General features: G+C 32.7%; 1 protein-coding gene across 2 annotated transcripts in view; it reads right to left on the reverse strand.

Annotated features, from left to right (window-relative positions):
* Nucleotides 1-24397, reverse strand: part of LOC128887989 (mucin-2-like) — a 92902-nt gene that overhangs the window by 39469 nt on the left and 29036 nt on the right. The window lies entirely within an intron of this gene.

Genomic DNA, 24397 nt, shown 5'->3' on the forward strand with positions numbered 1-24397 from the left:
CAACGACTCTCGTCACCTACTTCCATAACGAATCCTAAAGTAAACTTGCATCGTTTTCTAATTCATAACAGAAGTCAAATAGATATAGAAGTCAATAGCATTTCGCAAGCATTAATGAAAACGCCCAGAGTCATCTTTCGAGATACGCCTGCGACTTCACAGAGAGCCTACGCTGAAGCACTGATCGGATGCAATTAGAACAAGAACGGAAGGAACTTGTGTGACGCGCGTGCAAAGTTCTATCACGTAACGACACTAAGGAAGCACTTGCACCTCCAGCGATAGGTGTAACGGAATTAAGAGTTCTAATGCTCTAATTACAATGTCGATCAAACAGAACGAGAAAACGAGAGTAGTTTGCGCTAAGAGTCTGCTGTAATTGTTTACAGGAAGTGTGACCTATACATAACGAACGGAGATCATCCGCTTTCCTCGAATCTATATAAGCACAGATAAAAACGAGCATAGTTTGAACTATCTAGCATTTCCTATTCATGATATTTATGTATTGATGATATTTATAAAATTTCCACGTGCATACCGGGAAGGGTATTACGACCCTGGTACAATGGTTTTATTAGTAGCACGTTGATTAGCACACAGATCGATGCTCGTGGAAATTTCTGCGAGGTTAAATCCTCGCGGTCCTATGTCGAGGGAGACTCGACATAAACGTATCGAAATCGGGAAAGTCGGACTACAAAGGATTAAATGTTTGTTTTAGGACGAGTGGGAAGTAATTTAATATTTGGCGTTGGCATTCATCAAGTGTGGAAATTAATTATGAGTGATCCGTGTGCTAATCGACGTGCCATTATTAAAACTATTGTACGAAAGTAGTAATACCCTTCCCCGATATAATAACACGACGTCGAAGAAAATTTCTTCCGTTTACCGGTTCCTGCGCGGCAATGGAGCCCGCGAGAAGGTCAGAAGGGCCGTGTTTACCCGAGGATTGTTCAAATTGGACCAAGACTCCGTTCGCCACGGTGCGCCTTGGCGTTCCAGTTTCGTTTATCCTTATCTGCCTCGGACACACGTCGAATCGACGCTGAAAGTAAAAGTCGGTGTTTCACGTCACGTTACCTAGTCAAGCATGCAGCCGAACTCGAGCAGCCTTTAAGCACGCCTCGCCTCGCCGAGCTAACTACTGTGAATAACGCTGCAAAATAACGTCTCCGCGGAGTTTCCCAAGATCGGGGAACCCGTTTTTGCCAGATTTTTGTCCTCTCTGAATTCAGATCGAGTGGAACGAATCGAAAGCGCCTGAAATCGATAGTTCACGTTGTCTTTTTCCCTAAGGAGAAGCATTAACGAGGAGGATACTGTAGATGTTGCAGATGAAACCCAAGAAGTAATTGTGTAAGAGAGCAAAATGCTGATTCAGCTAAATTTATCCTGTGAGAAAAGATCCATTGAGAAATTTATTCAAATGTATAGGGTATGTGTTTTATGATATTGTGGGAATGGAAATTTCCTGGTAAGGAAAGGAATGTTTAACGTTCCATTCGGATCATTATTTCATCGTTAATTTCTATCAGTTTACTGTAGTATATGCTTAATAATATGTATGATAGCGAAGAACATAGAGGATTCTCTGAAAGAAATCTTAGAATTGTAGTTTTGAACAAAATGACTGCTACAGAAGAAATACTTATATTTTTGAATACCTATGTTATTGATTACAATTAAATTTGAAAGATTATGTCGTTTGAGTACTTACGACCAATTATGCTGACAGGCGTCTTTTGTTATTTAAAAATTAGCACGTTACATTTTTAATCACATTATTTCATTTTATTTATATTTACTTGTATATTTAATAATATTAAACAATGATATCATTTTATAATAATTGTATTTATTTTTGTATTGGAAATATTCACGTTAAATTATATTAAATAATAATATTATTTTATTTTAATTATGTCCATGTATGTATTTAACATATTTGAATTCAATCGTATTAAATAAGTATATCATTTTAATTACTTTCATTACAATGTTATATGTAATTTGTTATATCGTTTAGATTGTATTAATCGTCGAATAAATACGAATCAACTCATCCATCATTTGATATTTTACAAGCATCGCGACGGTAACGATCGGACTTTTTGCCCCGTGAATTCGAGATCGACTAGAACGAATCGAAAGCGCCTGGATTCGATAGTCGCGATGCTTTCTTGCTCGTCTACGAGCATTAACGAGGAAAACGCGTTCAAAGAGCAGCGACAGAACTATCGTTGACGTTTTCACTGGACCGTGAAAGAAGATTTCTATTAGAGGGTATTGATAAAGAGATAAATGCGTTTCAATAAATGTGGCCACGCTTTCGCGTAGATGCACGTTCAATCGTATACCAACTGCATCCTATTCACGCCTGATTTCGTCTAGAGTGGTGCAGTTCCTCGCAGTTCATCGATTTATGAAAAGAAAATTGCTGCGAAACGTTTCGAGTAACATGCGATTCTGTGAAAGCTTCATTCGTCGATTTCTTGGTAGATAAAAAGTATGGTTTTAATGTTTAAATATTGACCAGGGATCATGCTATGGTGTATACTGTAGCCAAAGTTTAATAAATTTTAGAGTTGATTAATCGTTCGATAGAATTTCTTTGTTAATTAGTCCTTTAGTTGGTTTACATTCTGCGAGGGACACTGTAATTTATGCTTGAGTAGACAATTTAGCCCAATGTCTTTTTTTTAATATATCAATTCATATAGTATATTTTAATTATTGTATATATAATATTAGTTGCGTTTAGAGTAAAAGAAAAATTGCCCAATATAATACAGAAATGAAGAATCATAAATATCTAAATCATACTCTTTCTGAAATTATGTAGAAGAATAGATCGAAACTCACACAATTTATTCGTTACATAAGAAATATTCCAAGAATGTAAAACTTATTTATTAACCTAATTCATTAATATTCTTTATTAATATATAATTAATATGTTAATATAATTTATTAATATAACGACGAAATGAAAAATCAGAATCGTTTAAATCATTCTCTATTTGAAATGATTCAACACAGTATATCAAGATTCACATTATTTATTTGTTATATAATAAATATTGTAAAAATTCACAATATATTTAAGAGAGAGGAAAAAATGTGAGACGATCAATTGAAATTTAGTAATAATTTAAAAGGATCCCCAACAGACTATTGACATTCCTAATGAAAGAATTACAGAGAGAAGTATTTAAGCAAATGCAAATTATTGTAAAACAAGAATTAAGTGAATGTAAAGAATGAACAAATAGGAAACCGATACATCAGACATTATAGTTAAGTTTTATGACCTCGCACCCTTATAAATAAAACTCATTCATTCTACCGTGGTGATCTGAATAAAGTTGCTTGTTTCGGGATCGAGGTGAACGCAACTGAACTCCATCGGGTGTCTGACAATTTATCAACCAGCAGATGGTTCTGATAACAATCACGGTGGAAGGTATAGAGTTAACCTCTCGCCGTAACAGCAGCCAGATGCACATTTTTCGCGGCTATGCAGATTCGATTCGCTCCGTTTGTGAGCAAGTTGTGCCAAATAGAGAAAAGTGTTGTTCGACGTTTCGAAATCGAGCACAAACGTAATTGCAACGTAGGAAGCAATGCTAATATCGCGGTATTATTCATAACGATAATTGTCCTACGCGCTTGATGATTTTTCAGCTGAATCGCGACTTCGCGGAACTTGCGCAACGAGAAAAATTTACGGACACTTCCGAGAGTAATTTTCTTTCCGTTTCGGTGCAACGATCTACCAATGACGAATCATTAAGGTGCAAAACAATTGGATGAAATCGATTTATTTTTATAGAGGAATTTAAATTTTTGAGGCCCTGAACTTAACATTCCTTAGAAACCTTCTGAAGCAAGAGATATATTGTACACATGTGGACTGATTTCATGAAGTAATTCATCCAGAAATTCTTCTTAAACAGAGGATAGTTGATTCTTGAATAATAAAAGAGTAACAAATGGATCCCTAAAAGTACAGAAAATAAATGAACTCAATCGAAAAGAATAATTGTTAAAAGATAAGTACCTGGAAATATATATCAATATTTCTAATACATCCTAAGTGCACAGGTTCAGAAAACGGAACTGCGAGCGTGTAAAGTAGTTCAAATGGTAACTGGCCTAATTAAATACACGCGAAACGAACGTAAATATCAGTGACATTCACTGGAACTACTTTTACTATCATTTTCTCTTTACCGAAGAGTTGTACAAATGACTAAAGCTGTTATTTTACAAGGCTATTATTAAAAATGATAAGCAATACATGCAGAAATAAAAGTACACAAAACTAATTATCTGTTCACTTTCTGTTAACTTAATTACAAATATTATATTTTAGATACACAACAAGTATTATTTATATTGAGGATTATATTTTAAGAAAATTTTACTATTGGCACAAGCATTAATTCTTATTATACGAGAGTGATAAAAATATTAATGAAAGAAAAGAATGATTTGGTATTCTTCACTTGATGAATTACAATGAAAAATATAATACTAAATTTGTATAATAACGTTAACAAAGTTAACACTTAATAGTCATTCTAATCTATTAAAATGTCTCTGTTATTTTTATATGAAATGTGCAAAAATAATATATTAAAATTATATTATAATATATAAATATATAATAAATAATAATGTAATTGGTAAAATTATATAAAAAATAATCCTGGCATTAATGGTACTTCAAAGATTAGTTCATCGCATAGTTTTCCTTAGCCTTCTCCTACAACGAGTTTTGTGATGTTCTAACTCGTTAAGTAGTCTACGAAAAACACCTTGTATGCACTACCTTGGAATTTAAATTTAGTACATTCCTAGTTCGTTTTATGACCACATGCGTATGCATATATCTAGATACTAAACCGGAAGTATTGTGGCATTTCCAATCGCTTAACTAATAGAGCGAGGTACCTATAAAAAAAGGAATAAGTAAGTAAGTTACCTGAGTAAATTTAATAGAAGAAAAATACAGATTCCTTTAATGATGAATTAAAAAGTAAGTGCCTGATCGAATGCTTATGTATTATTTATTATCGTATATTATTTCTAGTCGCGTGAACAACAAAACTTTTCGACAATTTCTTGTGAAACACCAAAGAAATATTGTTACGTTTCCCAATTTCAAGTATCGAGAATTGTATACTCCTCGCCCAGGGTATTTCACAAGGATTAATAATAATCTTTTGTGTTCTAATGTCTGCTCTTAAATCGCAGCTAATAAAGACGTACCAATAAACATAATGGTAAATAACAGATAGGTGTATATATGTATACCCCAGCACGAAATCCGTGCAGTATAAAATTAGATAATTCACCGTCATTACTTACTTCAAACTCCTCAAACAGGTGTTATTAAACCGTGAAAGGATTTCCTAATAAACGCCAAACGGCGCGTTGCTTTTGAAAATTAAAACCCCCGTGAAATTGCTATTGCAGTTTCTTCCATTTCTAACGTGACGCGCGGCAATCAGTACTTAGTTCTTTTTTTCCGCGACGATAACGAGAGAAGTTCAATTGGCGGTCATCACGAATGGATCTTTCCAAACCAAATTGATGTACGCAACAATGATGATCCTTACGACATTGCTACCTCCGCTATGTAATTACAAATGGGCTGTTTATTTGCGTAATTGGTAAATACGAACTGGGATCCTTGTTGGTTAAGGGAATCTTCGGTCGACCATTCGCCAATCGGCAATTTCAAACACATCTCCTATGATTAGGGACATGCAACACAATGTGTAACAGTTTTGCAACACGAAATGGCAACCGTAATTGACGGAAGGTACGAAACGCTATTTTAATATGCTAGAGAAAATTACTCGGCCCGTGCGTTTAATCCTTGACTGGTTAAATTCTATAGTTCTAGTGTCTTCCGAGGTATTCTGCAATTCCTGGTGGGATTGATAAAGAAGAAGATTCCTTCAGCAAGAATTAAATTAAAATGCCAGTTTCAGTTGGGCCACTGAAATTACTAAAATTTGCAAGAAGAGATGGTTAAGGATTGAAAGCTCAAACAGCTAAGAGTTTTATCTGGTAGGATTGAAAAGGTGAGCGATTGATTGGTAAAATGCCATAGTTTGGCATCCTAACAGGTATTTTGCGATTCCTGGTGGGATTAATAAAGAAGGAGATTCCTTCAGCAAGAATGAAATTAAAATGCCAGTTTGAACATCAGTTAGACCACTGGAATTACTAAAATTTGTAAGAAGAAAGAATTAAGGGTTGAAAGATCAAACAGTAAAAGTCTTACGTGGTGAAATGCTAGTTTAAACAGTAATTGGGTCATAAAAATCACTGAAATTTGCAAGAAGATTTGAATTAAAGGTTGAAAGACACCCAACAGGTCTCGCCAGCCAAACTGCATTTACCATTCTAAATAAAAGCCATACTTTAACAAGTAAAGCCATGCTTAACTCTTAAATATCTCGAAATCAATTAACTATATGCCCTCTAAACCACACACTGGTGGCCACAGGATTTCAAGCACAATGATTGCGCAGAAGCTCGTTAAAAAGTGAAAGTTTCGCGCAGGGAGTTCTCCTTGTTAATCGATGTGGTTTTTATTTTAAAGCCGCATTAAACAAGTTGTTCCCATTGAAGATAACGAATCTTATCTGTGGTCGAAGTGAAAAGCGTGCAAGGCTAAACACTAGTGAGGAGTCAGGACGTGTCAATCTGTTTCAATGTCCCTGATCAAGGAGATGGAGTTTCTAATATCTAATAAGAAGACAAATTGCTTAGTTTCTGATTTTCAGACTTTGCCTAGTTTCCTTGAAGTTGAATAATATTTAAAAACTTTTGTTCAAGAAGTTAGCTATCCTATCAATTTTAAACATTATAAATGTTTACGTATAACGTGTCACGCTATAAAATATTTGACAAACATAAGTAAATATGTGTGATTTTGTCGAAGTAATAGATAATTTCTATATTTGTACATTCTATATTTGTTTAATGACACGTTTTACAAAATTGTTCGGGCATAAAATTATATACATAAGCAAAAGTAATATTTATTTACCTGTACACTTTTTAATTCTGTACGCATAATATATTTGTCTTAATTTTTTAAATTCGCCAATGAACTTAACAAATTTTAAACAAAGAATTATATCTAAATAATCAGTTTAATGTTTATATATTTTTCATTCTTTATTTTTACATAGGTTACATGTTTCTATACGTTTTAAATTCACTTAATAATACTCAAATATTGATAATCAATTTTATTTTTAATGACAGTTTTTTGCATGAAAGGTATCATTACATCATGACATACATGAGATCGTAATATTTATTGATTCTAAACATGATTAACTCAAGTAACGTAAAATAAATAATAGCCTGTTTGAATTTGCCAAATTATTATCCTTTACCTTTCAAATAAAGAATTTGATCACAAGTCAGAATTTAGAATAAAATTGTCGAATAGTATATATATATCATTTATTTGTCATCCATGTTCTAAACTACGTCATAATCTTAAAACTCTTAACAGGAACTCTTTATTTCCGGTTTCGATAAATTTACATTTTGCATTTACTTCAAATTTAATATTTCAGGAATAAAATCTTAAAACATCAAGGCAGAACACGTAATGTTAACGAAGATGTAACGACTTCCGTGAAACGTGTCCCAGTAATACGTAATACGAAATCGATCCTTAAATTTTAAACGTGTTTATTTAAGAAACCGGTTTTTTCGCACAGGTTAGTAACGTTTCCCAGGAACCACTGTGTGCGATTGTCTTAAAATTTAAATAAAATATTCGTAACAGGACTCCATTACCGTTGCACAAATAAATTTCTTCCCATTCTCTAATATTTATTTAAAAACTAAAACTGTTAATATTTTAGGCAATTTATCCATAGGAAAATTGTTTTAGGAAACAATCCATAAACACAACAATAGCAAGAAGTAATCTAACCTGTATGAATTCTGTTTATATTCAATTCTTCTCAATCCTATCCAAACAATCTGCAAATTCCACCACCGTGAAAAACGCTCATATTTTCCACAAAACTAAACATTCTTCTACGAAAATTGGCTGAAATATTTATAAAAGTATGCACTTTCAACCTACATATCTGAAATTTACATTAAACACTTATAAATCTCAAAAAAATTTGCCTAACTTTAATATTCTCGTCATCTTGGAAGATTTCCTTAACTGATTTTTACACAGAAATTTTCCTAACCCAAGCATTGTTCCTCTTTAAAAACCACAATACATACTTGAGATCATTCCCTCGACAGACACACTTACGTGCCACTAACACAACTACTCAGTCGTGCGTAATATCGCCGGGAATTATTGAAAAAGCGTGCTACGTTAACAGCGGTGAGAGGCCGTTTTCGTTTCACCGAAGGTAGACCGCTTCGGCGATCTCTATCCAGCTGGTCGGTATCCGGGCGCATTATCCTTGGATTTCGACAGGATTCCTATTTCTATTTGGATCTCAATTTTTTCGGGGGATGGACGTACTTTCGCCGTTTGACTTCCGACATCGGTAAATACTTAAAACGGTTAAATACTTAAATACGGTAAAATTACTTTTAATTACCTTGAACTACTTTTGTCACCGATTTTGTCACGCACTGGGCCTTGGAAGCAAAAAATCGCTTTTGATTTTATTTACCAAAGGGAAGCTTCATAAAGCATTCGAGATAACGAGTATTCCCAAACGCGAAACGTAAGATGCCATTTCAATTTCTATTCGCATCTGAATTTTGATCGATGGATGATGCAGTTTCGCCGCTTGACTTCCGACATCGATGAATCCACTTTCGAGATCGCCCATTACCCGCGGACTGCGAAATAGGTAACCCTGCGATGCCAGGGAGAACGATTACCACCAATCCCGTGGTCTCGATTTCGTCGTCATGAAACGCTTGATTAAGGGCTGTGAATTATTCATCGGGGTTGTTAGTGATTTTCCGCGTCGCTTGACTCCGTGATCCACGATTGCAGCCGAAACCGGCGTTCTCGACCAGAGGATGACCAAAGGAGATGCAGATCATCGTCGGAACGATCAATCGAACGCGGGGATTCGCGGTGACCCCGTTTTCTCTCGTAACGCGCAATTTGCATTCCTCAGAAGTTCTGGCAGGGATGTACCGACTACGTAAGAATTATTTTTTGTTTGTATTCGTGTCTGTCGGGGGAAACGAAATGACTGACATTTAATCAAACCGTCGACGAAACTAGAGAGTTGTCATGCGATATCCGACAACATGGCGTAGGATTTATGTAATGGACGAGTTTGTTGTTTTCTCGAAAACTGGTAAGATGATAGAGAGAGAATTTATTTGTTTGATTCAAGAGCGTGTTTATAGGTGTAATATATAAATAATTTAATATGTTATTTATATGTGTGAAAGTAAAGTTCTAAACATTTGAGAGAAATAGTGATGAAGATGAGCAGAATGTGTTTATGGAAATTTCAATTTAATTGAATTTAGTTTAAAGATAACCATTAACTATCCATTTTTTACAAGTTATACGATATATGTGTATGTATAAAAGTAAAGTTAAGAATATTTGAAATAAATAGTGCTAATCAACCAGCTGACGAGTGATAAACAAATATTTATAATTACAAAAACGACATTACTTCCCAGTTCACCTAATTCATAGGTCAATGAACTTTTCCTATTAGCAAATATTTTCTACAATATAAACGTAAGAAAATGTTACGTAAATGACAAATGTAATCAATAATATTATAAAATAATATAAAATTACGATTTACTTAACGAATAAGATTAACCTTCAGTTCAAGTAAATTTAATAAATATTTAAAATGACGTGTAGACATTCTCAATCACCAATTCATCTTCTGTTAATAATTAAATGTTGACGTGCAAGCAATAAAAATTGTCACTATAATATTTATACACTCGATCATGGTCCCTTAATTACACGAAGAATTAAAAAATATTTCACTCGTGTTACCTGTGGCAAAATATAAATATGTTTATAGATGTGTGAATTAATCATGAAAGGGTCACGAAGATCTCAGTACCGTGCAAATTAATTTATTATTAATAATGTCATAAGATAAGATTTTTGAACTTGGTTTAAGCAAGGATATCCCGTGTAGTCATCACCGGTTGACTTCCTGAGAAGGGAAAGTTAGAAATCTTCCCTTTCCTATATACATACCACTCGGATTGTCACGCCCACGATACACCTGTATTCGCCAATCACCTACATTCACCTTCACTGTTCGAAACAATACCAATGAGAAACGATCGATGTTAACGTTAAGAACGCAATTGAAAATCTCAGTCAAAATAAGATCAACCAATTCAAAAATATTATAACAGTAAAACCTTAAGCAATTTTTGAAGATGGAACAAATTCTGAATAGTAATATGGCTCTGTGCTTGTTATTTTGAAATTTTGGTTAATCTTTAGTACAAGAAATATCTTCTTAATACATTAATTTCTATGATTCTTATTTTGGTACATGGAATTAAAGAGAAAATGTTACATGAATTAAATTTGGCATAATTTTTTTGTACAAGACATATCTCCATAACACAATAATTTCCATCCATTAATATATTATTATAACAGTATCTATATATTATAATAAAGGTGCAACGAATATTATCAACGACTGTACCTCAATAATATTTTAAATAATTATTTCTTAAGTTTCAATAAGCTGGCAGAAATTGAAGAAATTGATATATTTCAAACTACTCTGATATGTTATACTTTGGTGACCAGCTGGTGACCAGGAAACGGTAAAAAACACCTCGCATAAAAGGTCCCACTGAGAGTTATAATGCGAATAAAGGATTTCGTTGTTGCCCTAGTAGTTTCCCTGAAAACGTCTTGTAACACTCTATATCGCCCGTACTGTACAGAAATGTTATGCTTCAGGTCGTTTCATAAATCATTGAGTATTTCCTTGTTGAGTGGATATTATCCATTAGTTAAAGTCTGTTCGAGCAATTGTACACACATATGTATTTTTGTATTCTAATATGTTTCTAATTAAAGTAAATGTGCTTTCTTCTGCTCGATTAGCTTTATTCGACAATATTATTGTGAAAGGATATCTTCTAAATCTTACAAATTTATTTCCTCAAATGCGAGCATCAACACATATCAGAGATGTATGCTTGATTAGAATCAAGTACTGCGTAGTGTATAAACAACTAAGCTGATGTGACATTAATTAATTCATTAAGTCATTAATGAACTCATATTATAAGATATATATGGTAATTTATAAGAACCTCCTTTTATAAATAATATATTACGCGTTGAAATTAATTCCGTGTCTTTCCAAATAAACACATAATTTATTTATAAAGGAAATTAATATTCCCTCACACATTACAAGACAGCACATATTAGTTACTAATCTAAATGTTGAAATAACCTGCATGTTTCACTATAAACGTAACAAAATGGAGGGTAAATATTTTTATTTAAACCACAGTTATAAATGATTGAATATAAAACCACAGAATTAATTTTCACACCTAATAATACAAATAAAATATTTAAAGTAAATTATAAGTACAGACGCAAACAACATCCCTCGCAATTTGAAATTTCTAATTGCGCCACTGACCCTAATATCATGCACTTCTGACTAAGCTTCCTTTTGTTCGGACCATTTAAAAGGAAAGAAACCATTACTATCCAACCAAAAGCGAAGAAGCAACGCATACAATAAATCCCAGACAATTTCGTACTTCTTTCAAAATCAAACCGGATTAACTGGGACAACAGCTGACAAAAAAGTATGACGAAAAACAGGATGTCGTCACGAGTGAAATAACAAATCGCACAATATCGAGCTAATAATAACCGATAAAAGTGGTAGGCGGATTACGTAAAAAGTATGCGCTAAATTCCAGCGTTTTTTATCTAGATGAACTCAACGAATGACAAACGTTTAAACGCGTAGAAGCGACCTGAAAAAACTGGTTCGCGAAGCCAAGGGTGTGGTCCATGCTGGCCCCGTAAAACGATCCACGAAATCCTTTCACGCTGGCTCCTTTGCATCTCTGTTTCGCAAGAAACTTTTCGACAGTTTCAGCCACCTACTTCATAAATATGCAAATCCAGCGTGCATCATTATCCTCTTTAAAGTTGTCGCTCTTCGACCCGTGAGCCTTTTTTCTTTGAACTTTATATCCTGGTTTGTTTTTGTAGATAGTCTTACTTTTTATCTTGGTACTTAAACTGGGCCTTTCTGGCAAAAAAGAAGGTTGATACCTTTATTTTTTTTTAACTGAATATCATTTCACTGAATATTAGATTTAAGGAAGATACGTTGTAAGACGTTGTGTATTTTTGAAGTTATGGAAAATAAGATGTAAGTTGATTTTGTGTAGTTAGAAGGAATAATTATAAGGAAAAGCGTTCGGTAACTTCAGTGATGAGCTTGTATAATGTTATAAGTCGTCGAATTTACATTATAATCAATTTATAACCATTAAAAACCATATATTAGTGCACGAACAAAATTACGATGACCTTGGAAACAATTTCTTCTATCACAAATACATAACAAATTTCCCAATAACATATTAAAAGTAACAGCTTTTTTAAACGACTTCAAAAAGGAGGTTACTCAATTCGACATGTATATATTCGACATGTATATATTGTATGTATCATATATATATTTCTTTTTAATGTATTATTTAGTATAGCCTTTTGAGTCACGAATTCTTGCAAAAGAAGGGTCGTAAATTTTCTTTTTAAAGTAACAAATTTAATATCACTTTTTATTATCAAAATAGTAACCTAGATTACACGTCTGTATTAAATCTTGGCGTCCAAGGCAATGCGCTTTGTATTTGCCTGGCAGTGAATTGGTTAATCGATAAAAATTACAATCTAAATTATATATAATCATGTTATCTTTTTGAATCTAGTATTAGAATGAAATTCTGATCATCTTTGATTTCGAACCGTCAATAGCAGCATAGGTATTAGAAGTGCTCCTGGCAAGTGGAACACCCTGTATAATTTGGATTCCACCGTTACACTCTGCAACGTTACTAAATGTGTCCCAGAATCGTCCAACTGACAACGCTCTATGCACGCAATGTGCAATTGACTGTTACGACGATACGCATAAAAAATGTAGACCATGTTAAAGTCCTCGGATGGTTATGTTGTCCTACATTTGCTCTACTTTCTTCAGTTACTCCTAGGAAGTATAACCCTCTAAACTGATACTAATAATTTCCCGATGAGATCGTCATTGTTATATGCTTCAGTGAATCATTGACAAAGTTAAGATCAGAGAATTAATTTCTACACCTAATAAATAATTGCCAAGGATACTTGTAATCCATTACAAGAATGAATCTCTGCGCCTAATTTTTAAAATCATATAACAAAAATATGGAACAATCGTGGAACAATCGAGCGAAAACAAGATTCGATTAAGCAAGAATTAAGTTAAAATTATAAAAAATTGAACGTTACGTATAAATTATGAATGATGATACAAATTAGAATACATGTTTAAATTATACATAAATTATATATTATTAAAAATAGAACGTTACATATAAATCTCATAGTCAAAGTTAGGAAACGTTCAAAAATATATCTATCCATCCATCCATTTGGCATTAACGTGACTAACCGTTTAGTAGGTTATTGCAAAAAAAAAATATCCTTGCAATCTCTTTCTATTAGGATCAACGACAAGCTAACATAACTGTGTAAATAAGATAGGATCGAGCGCCCAAGTGAAAATATAGAGCCTATCGAATGAGTTATATTGTTAATCGCGGTAGTTCAACATCATCGCGACCTTTAAGACGATTTCGAACCGCAAAACCGAGCGGTTTCGACTTTCTACAGTGCTCCAGGCATAAAAGGAACCTTCGTCATTTCATTCACGCACGATACATGGATCGTAAAATCGCCATCGTTCCCAATATCTCTAATCGATTCTAAAAAGGCTGAAACATCCTATACTGAAAAAGAAATTGTGATCGATTTCTTGTGTTCACATTTGCTTGGAGTGTTATGGTTGAAGACATGGTACATTGTTACATCAAAGTTCAAATAATTGACTAAATTATGGAAATTGAATGACAATAATGAAGTGAATTTAGTGCCACTCGAAACTGCTTTTAACTATTTAGTTTCTATCTAGAACTCCAATACCGACGAACTACTCTTCTCTACAATACGAAATAATGATGTTACCAATTACTAATTCTATTTAAGAAGCTGTTTTAATCTTCCTTATAAAATTTCACGATTTAAATATTGTATTATAATGTAAATATTGTATTGTAAATAATGTAAATATTGTATTGTAATGTAAATATTATATTAAATATTGTCATTTATTTGAATTAAATTATTTGTAGTTAAATAAAACTTAAAAAAGACTCCATGAGGGCCCATTTTTTGTTTAATTATGTTTTCTTGAGCTATGTATACATAAGTACGCAAAATTTCAAGAAACGGTCATTAATAATCTATAAGCAAAAAGTTCATGATGAAACATCTTTTCCTTATTCTGGATTAGAAAACTGTGCGATTCGAGCCACTCTAATTCAATGAATTTCGAAATGTATGTTTTGCCTGAAGCAAAACTGCAAGATCCTCTCACGACAGTCTCATCCTCTAATCGATTATCTCGATACTCTACCTCTGTACATATTTGCACTTAGCTCAATGCTCAACACTCTTAAACTCGAGTGCCTATCCTGTTGTGAAAACTACCAAGCTCATAATCTATCATTACTCCGCTTGAATTAATTTGCATAATTTTCCATATTTCAAAGATCTTGATAATATTCACCTCAGCCATTAACCACATATTTAAGATAAATTATTATGTATATGTAATGCTACTAAAGCTAAAACTTCTAATGAAACATGAAGTATGTATCGAATATTAAATTCAGACTTTACTGAAATATGCATAACGACTTAACGAATCATGTAATTTTATAAGCAATGTGAAATATCATATAATATAGTCTGAAGTAAAATCTATGATACTTTATTTAATAGCCTTATTTTTATTGAAAATCTAACTGTACATTCACTTTATGGACAGCCTTGACAATTTCGCAAGTATTGCTTAAAATGGCATCAAGTTAAGAGGACTGTAGGATAAACCAATAAAAAATAACTAGTAATAAAACAACTAGTAAAAAGTCATTCATAGACTCACATGATTTAGTGATCTATACTTAAAAGTCCATATTCTGTATTTAAATAATCAAATAATTACTAATGAAATTATCGTACTCCTATTTGTGTTCTCACACTTATATATATCAAAATACCCAATATATTACAATTAAGTGAAACCGGTATGATCTAATAAAGAAAATACCTACAGTCATAGGTATTCAACATAGGATTCACAGAAGGTTTACTAATTGCTTGTGCAATATAACGGACTAAGTAACTAGAGAGCCATAAAGATATAAGCATGAAAGCGGAATCGATTACAAGGTAACAAGAAAAACGTAACAGTTTGTAAATACATCAGATCACTTCTGTACCGTACGAAATGATCTACAACGCTACTAGTGCAATCGGAAACTCGAAATACGTTAAGCAAGATTCGCATTGAAACGCGAGCGTAACTCATAAGGAACGTGATTCGAAGGTCGTTCATAATAAGCAGTGTAAAAAATTTAACAAGGCGTGAGCAAAACGCTAATTACCGCAATTTACCAAAGTACAGTAGCGATTTTCTTTTAATCGATCTCGTTTTCGATTCAATAAATCCTTGCACAGATATGTCAAACTCTGAAAGTCGCTGATTTAAATCGATTTCTCAAAGTAATTTTGTAGGTATTATTCTTATGTTTTATATTATTATGCACATTTTATCAATAAATGAAGAAACAGTTTAACCATTGATATCTGTGAAATGTATATTGTTGGTGTCTTGATTGACTTAAAATTAAAATATCCTCCACGAAAATTAAAATATATGTAATATGAATGAATAATTTTATATTCAATTCTATTGTAATTGTTATTTATAATACAATATTAAGGTACTGGATGTCTATAATAATTTTAGTGATTAGAGAAAATTTGGAAAACAGAGAGAGTTAAAATTATTTTATTTATAATTTGTATATCAATTTAAAAATGATTTATAGGAATTTTATTTTATTTTGCTCAAGTTGAAATAATAAACAAATGACTGCAAGAATGTATCTTTCTTCATAAAGAAATTATTGTGGCAATATTGCAGTATCTAAACTGATAAATTTTATTTAAAATAATGATCATCTTATGAAACACTATATTTTCTATAATTTGCACTTATTACCAAAAAATAATCTGCTACATAAATATAATACATAGTAATTAGAATAAATTCACATCTACTTTCCTTTTAATAATAATGCTACTTTTTGATGTTTACATTTATTGCAGCTTCCCACATATCAATTCGCAGAATTCCATAAACAGCTCAAAGTAGGATTCGTTGAAATCAAGAGAAAAAGCAACATTTGCATTAATAAATGTATTCGAACTTTACGTTTCTTTTCAGGATCCTCTCTAAACCCAATACTCAGAGAAAAATTGTCAGAAAAATGTTATTCGAAAACGAATCGAAGCGATTATCGCATCACGCTAATTTAACTACTTTCGCTTCGATTATTGCTTTCGACTCACGATTTCTGACTTTCTTCTGAAATTCTTTTAAATGTTTTCAACACGAGAGAAATTTTAGTTCCTATTAAAAGAGTCAAATCGCTAAAAAATCGCTGTGAATATTTTCTTCTGTCGATTTGTCTGTTAATTAAAATACTTTTAAAGGCTTTTACTGTCAATAAAAACAACTTAAATTGTGACGCTGTAAAATCTTCCCGGAGCCATGATTCTACCGTATCATTCTAGGAATACCATAACTTTTATATGATGAGCTCGACTCGTCTTCGCGTTCGCAAATTCTTGCAAACGGTATTGCAAATTGCAACGTTTAAATAGGCACGTCATTATGAATTATGGAGATCACAGCGTCGATATCAATTATGCAAAACGCGGGGTTCATAACGTTACACCTAATTCTCATCCCGTGGAATCAGGTTGAAGATAATCATGAAGGAATAAATTACTTAACTACGCGATGATAATATTCCAATTATCGAGGCTGGTTCTATTGCATCTTCCAACGTTCAATGGTGAAATCGACGATTATCTCAATTATGGATGCAACAGTGTATGTCACCTGCGGTAGAAACATGGAAACGTATGATTTATCAGGTCATCGATTGATTATGTGGACATTGAGATCTGATCTAGAAGTAATTTATCTTGAGAGAAGTTGATACCAAAAAAAAGAGACGACATTTTATGTTCCATATAAAACAGTTTCTATGTTCGTTTATAACAGATGACACGTACATCATTTTCAATGAAATAAAAAGATTTTTAACATCTTTTCTGTATTTCCTATCAATTTATCTGATTTATTGTGTTTGGTCCTGCATTTTCTGCAATATTGACATATTTTAATCTTCATTATTTGTTTATAAAATGATTGCTTGCTGAATCTTAAAAAAAGAACATTTAATCTAGTGCAAGTTTATTCGAATTTCCTTTTATTTAATCCTTCACTTCATTATTATTTGTTTCTCAACAATATTATTTTTCTTTGCTTCTTCTGGAATAAATAAATGTAATTAAATTTGTACATCATATATCCCAAAGCTTTACTATAATAAATAACTTTACTAAACGTTAGGTTAAAATGTTTAATTATATTTAAATAAATACTTGTACCGAACTACATTATCTTTTTAAATTATATGCACAAGATATTAACAGAAGTATGAAACTTTTCTTCAAGTTGTAAAGAGAAATTGAAGTTTCCCCATCATTTTGCAATCGGGAGCTTCGTTACCAAGATGTAAACTGATGTAACCCTTGGTTTATAACCCAATCAGCTGGTCACGACATCGAACATTCTGGTACATGACTATAAAACGCGTGACCAAGTGCAAAAACTTTAGGTTTACACGCCGATTTCCATGCCCCAACTTGCTTAATTTCGAACAAAAAAGAGTTTTCTCTTCACTGTCCGTCTCTAATGTATGTACATGTCACCTCTTTTATTCAACGCAAATCATGCTGTCAAAGAGGTAAAGGTAAAATAAAATATCGCCTATCTGTTCATACAAACTTAATTGCATATTATTGTAATACGAATATAAATCGCCCTAAATAGTCTTTATTATTGGCGAAGCCTAATATGTATAATCACAATCTAAACATATACTAGTCACCTAAATCCTATCGCTTTGATAAAATTAGTAAATATGTAGAATTAAGGTTGTTATATTTTTTCTACACTACATAAGTACTATCTAAAATAATACCCATCGTGTTTGATTTTTTTTTAATTGATTGTAGCACACAACAAAATGTCATCTGTTAATATTTTGTTTATACTATGCATTAGTTACAAGAAATATCTGTGAATTATCTCAATTTTGATGAAACATACAAATTTCTAGAACAACCTAAGCGTAAGGGTTGAAACTACCCTCAGTCTTCAGTATTATGATTTATATCATATCTCACCTTCATATTTGGATAATGACGAAATTCAATTTCATACAAATTAATCAAATAATCTAATTAAAATATCTTAAGCGATTTCAGCAAATCTCTTCTACGTATTTAGATTCTGCCCAATTTAATTAACACGAATTATTAAAGAATTAACAAATGGACAAAAATAAGTAAATTAAACAGACAATGACAAAATAAATCCTTTGCAGTCCGGAAGATCCACAAACTCCAAACGAATTGAGCCGAAGGAAAACGGGAAGTGAGTGCACGGCATAAGGAAGTTGAATACATTCAATTGTAAAAAGGAGATTCGGATCGACAATGTGGTAAAGCGATTAGTATTGTGTGTAGAAGGAAACGAAACCGAAATTAAAGGTAAACTGTGGACGATTTCGTGTTCGCGTGAAACTGAAACGATTGTGTATGCAATAATAACTAGAAAACATATGATACAATAAAGGAAAGTGTCGGTAGCAGCGAAGGTAAACATGGAGGATTCGTGGCACTCCTAAACAATCCACGTGGATTACATTGGTAATTCGTCGAGAAATCGGAAAAGAGATCTCGCGGTTTCACTATATGAAATTCGGAGTAATAAAGCTCGTTTCTTTCCTCCAGCTTGAGGTACGTTTTATGCACGACACTGGATTGCGTGATTTATGTAGAGTTTCACAGGAATGCGGAAGCTTGGATGAATTTCTTTGACTATGAAAACGGTTTTTTTTCTTGGCACACTGTAATGAATTAACATACCACGAAGCAATTTGAGCTAATAATGATTAGACGCTATTTTAAGAGGAACATACATAACAGAATGCTAATGGAGAAACCAAGCACGAGCAAACGTATTGCATAATATTTTACAATAGATCGAAATATTCTTCGCTATAAAGGGATCATGAATGAAGCATGATACAGCGCTTATTTACAGTATCCGTTGCTCCATCTCTAGAAAAAAATATTAATGATCTGGAAATTCTGGAACTTTTTTAATTACATTGCTCGAATGCAGGAATGCAGAATTATTTATTAACAAAAAAATCATGAGGAGCCTGAAACAACCTTGACACCTCTACTCAATGACCTTGAACATTGAAGTTCCTTCAAAGTGTTTTAATTTTTCCTTCGTAAGTATTGATTTCATTATTGTAAGTTTTCGTTTATTTAACCTTTCATCTACTAGAAAATTTTAATTCCAATATTTACCTTCTGTAATTAATTAACTGTTAGTTGTCTACTTGTACAATACTCAATTTAGCTCAAATTGCTACATGTTAACCTACATTGATAGATTATTAATGTAGAGGATCTTCTTCTAACAATTGTAAACTCTCTTTAAATAAAGTAGTAGTTAAATTGTTAACAAAAATTAGGACTCTCACACTCTTAGATATTCTAAATGTACACGAAGTGAGTGGAATAATTCATAATTCATTACTCAAATCAAAATATACTTTCAAAACTTTGATTCAAGTTCTTGTAAAAATTGCTAAACAAATTCTTTCAGGATTTATTAGTAAACCTCCTAAAATTTAATTACAAAAGAAACTAATATAAAAATAGAGAAATTCTGAACATTGTTACAATCATTTTTAAAAATTAATGATTTTAATGCATCCTTAAGGATGCACGCTGTTCGCAAGACCTGTTAATTATCATTTCGATCGCGTAACGACGAAAGGTATCGAAATTAATAAAGAAAAATCGAAATAACACAAATTTCAGGAAGTCGGGCGAGCTAAACGATGCACAGGAGGCGCTTTCTCCGATGTTAAACCTGATTTAGATTACGCTTATGCACACGCTTGTGCAAGGCTGCATCCGTCAACTTGTGTGCACGCCTCTACACATCCTCGCGCGGCCAATAACCGTGATTGCAACGGTGCATATAAATGCACTTCCATGGACGATGAGATCCGACGAACCCATCGCGAGACGCCAGACAAATGAACATGATTTATGATCCGTTGTATCGATAACTATGAGGCGAGTATAGACACACTGGTGTCTGGCATAGGTGCAAACACAAACTTTGTGCGTTTCAAGAGAAAACTCACGAGCAATACGTACTTGTGATTTAACGTAACTCTTTGTTGTATGAATTTTATTTCATCTTTCAAAATAAAAATTATTATATGGTCACTTGTACGGCTACGAATGAATTGATGTGCTCTGAAGCTGTGAGACTATTTATAAAAGTTTTTATAAAAGAAAATCTAAAAATATCTATGTACTCATTTTTGACTAGAGAGACTTAAATAAATTTTTATTTATCTTTAGAATACTAATAAGGAAGGAAATCTATGAACAAAGCGATAATCATAGAATGATAGGCAATACTTGACTAATATTGTTATCAAATGTGTGATGAATTTTAAATTATAAACATAAAGAAACTGTATAATAAGTTACAATATAATTATATTACAAACACAATAGTTAAAAACAGGTACGAATGAAAGCAAGAAATTGTTTTTTAAGCATATTATTTCACAAATTTTGTTGTATTTTTTTAGTTCTTTGTCATTATACAATCGGTATTACTTATACATTTAATTTAAATGTAATAATATATTCAAAACTACATTACTAATAATATTACTGAGCAATATGAAGTAACCTTCCTTCCTTATATATAATTCTCAAATGATAAAAATTCAATTAACCCAGACACGAATTCAATTAACATTCGACAATATTCACAAAATGTAAATTTTAATATTGCCTATTGAATATTAATGCAAATGAATTTAAAACCATTTGATACCCTTTTATTTGTTCCTGAATAAATACTCGACTTTCTTTGCGAATGAAAAAGTCGTGGATAAAATTACACACGCGCAAAAGTCCTCAAAGATAGTTGCAATTTCCTACCGATTAGAATCGGTACGATAACCACCAGTAGACCACAAAATATCTCGCTTCGACGCGTTAATGGCAACGACATGGACAACAGTGATGCAACAGAATGCACGTAATGCGGCGAGTCGGTGCAATGGGACATACTCGGCGTAACTAAAACCTGCAACAGGATTGCAATCTGGGCATACAAGCATACGTCCACTCTTAGCTCCTATCTGTCTCAGTCTTCCATAATGGATGAGACAAGAAAAGCTTTCACGCGAGGAAACGCTAATTTCCAAGTCAGTAATACAGCAAGCATTCTCCTTTTCAAATTTGATAAATGGAACCCTCATAACATGAAAATATTTTTCCTGTGTTCATGCAGGATGTTTCATTTACATGGTACTTGTTACTGTGTAAATTATTATTAATCACATCCATGAGAAATGATAGTTGCTAAATTTAATAAATTCACACCTAAGACTTCAGTTCCCTAATATCTATAATGAAAGTATTATTTCAAAAGAAGTTGTAAATCGAAGAAAAATCTGTTTTAATTCCAGTATAGATATTGCAAGAAAAATGTTAAGATTGGACCACTGTGACACGGGTAATTTCAGAGTTGTTATGCTACAATATTTCGACATCCAATTACGCAAAGCAGGATTGCTTGAATTAAGTTCTTCTGTTGCCCATTGACCCACTTCGCCATCTTTAGAGGTTTAGAATAGGAGTTTATGAAAGAAACGACCACGTAAGTAAAAATTCAAAACATTATTTTCGTTATGCAGGTAGCACATGCTATGTGGAAATTAAATCGGTTGTTACTTTTACTTTATGAACCTAAACTACATTGTTAGACACGCTGCGTTATTTAATAATCGCCATCGCTAGTTTCTGACACTTCGCTGACACGCTCGAGCGTATTGTGCCTAATTGAATTTCTTCAATAGAATCGACAGAATATTACTATATGCAATGAGCAAAATTATTAGTATATCAATTAGGGAATAATAATATAACGAACTTGATATTGATTAACACGATATTGATTATCGATGGTTTAAAATTGTTCAAGTAAACTCGATGTTTCTTGAATTTTTAGTCCATTTCAAAAGTTCAAAGTTTAAAAATAAAATATTTATATTTACTAACACGTGATATACACAAACATAAGTGTTGCGAATCTTTTGCAAGACACAAAGGAAAGTAAGTCTTGGTAAGCTTTCCGGCGCAATTCACATGCAAATTGAGAAATTCTACTCAAAGCGAAGACCACGAAGGATTAACGAAGTGTCAGTCTTTCACGTTCGGTAACGATCGTGATTATCCGAAGAGAAGATTAATTAACGAGAATTCATTCCGTTAAATAATCACGGAAAACGGGAATATTAATTTCAAATTTTCGAGGAAGATTATTTTTGTTCTAAGACAAATAAATGTTTGCATTACACTCTTCTTAACTAAGAGAGGTAAATATTAAACTTAATAAAGAGAAAATTGAACTCTAAAAGTTTATAGCAATTAGCCAAGAAAAAATCTAAATAAGTTTCAATTTTGATTCGTCAAGTAATATATACACACTTTCTAAATTTGCCACAAAGTCAATTCAAAGATCAGATTCGAATTCAAAGTTCACCTCTTACCACTTACTTTCATATTCACAATATTACACGGAATCCTATTCCGTCAGCAAACACATTCTCAAGCAACCATGTATGTATAGTTTCAATGCCAATCGAAGAACCTTTCTCTCACTGCAAAACGTTCCATTTTGGCATTGCTAAATCTATTTTCAGTGTTCGATCGACCTCACAATTAAGGTTCTCATAAATTCTTATTTTAAATTCGTCCTCGTGATCCAACACTACTACCTGAACTTACAAAAACTGGTCCAACATAAATGATCCAATATTGTATAATATAGATTGCGCAGCTTGGATAGAGGACAGGCAATGTATATTTTATGTATAATACAGATGCCAATATCATGTTTTTAATTCTTTTTACGATTAGATACTATTGTAGAGTTTAACTACATAAAACATAACAAACACGATTGGAAAATGTAAATATACAAATCGCATAAGAATGGATAATTAAGTGTATCAATGAAAAATGTAATTAAAAATAACCACTGTCCAAAAATTCTTAACATAAGTCTTTCTTGCAAGCGTACGATAATAGTCCCTCTATAGTTCTTTCTCATTTTTGTAGAATTTTAAATTAATAGCATCAGTCTTTCTCCCAGGCACCCGTTCAATTATTCACAAATTCCTGACACGCTCCAGATTTTTACCCATTCGAGCACAATCGATCAAGGATACGCGTATCCTTCTGATGAGATTGATAAGGGGCGCTAGAAATCCCGCGGTAAGAGTAGACGACCTTGCACCGTGCACCTTATTCTGCAAGACGATCTACAGATCCACGGATCGATGCTCTGGACGTTGTTATATCCTTTATAATTATATGCAACGAGTGTGATGCCTAATAACGGGATGTTGCGAAGCATCGTTACCTCCGCAAAAACCGTTCCAGATTAATAACCGAGATTCTTGTTGCGTAATCGTTGCCTCGTTATTGTGTCGCGTTTATGTTCAAGGTTTGAAAAATTTTTATTTATGCAATGATGCGTAACCGTAGCCAGGAGATGTCGTTTAGAAGATGTGGAAAGCAGAACGAATTAGTTAGTTGTTTGCTCGATTTATAATTAGTATCTAGGAGGAGGTATTAAAGGTATTCTGTTCTTGTTGCTACTTAGCTTTAAGAGCAACAAATTCTAGGAAGAAACGTGTATGAAGAGATATTTCCAATGGATAACTGTTGCATGATAGTTTCACAAGCATTTTATTAAAGAGCCAATTCTACTATCTACATTTATTATGTACAATCAGTCCCATAAGTATTCGTACCCTTTATATCTATTGAAGAAATTTG

Source organism: Hylaeus anthracinus, unplaced genomic scaffold (genome assembly GCF_026225885.1).
Source record: "Hylaeus anthracinus isolate JK02 unplaced genomic scaffold, UHH_iyHylAnth1.0_haploid 11989, whole genome shotgun sequence".
NCBI lineage: Eukaryota > Metazoa > Arthropoda > Insecta > Hymenoptera > Colletidae > Hylaeus > Hylaeus anthracinus.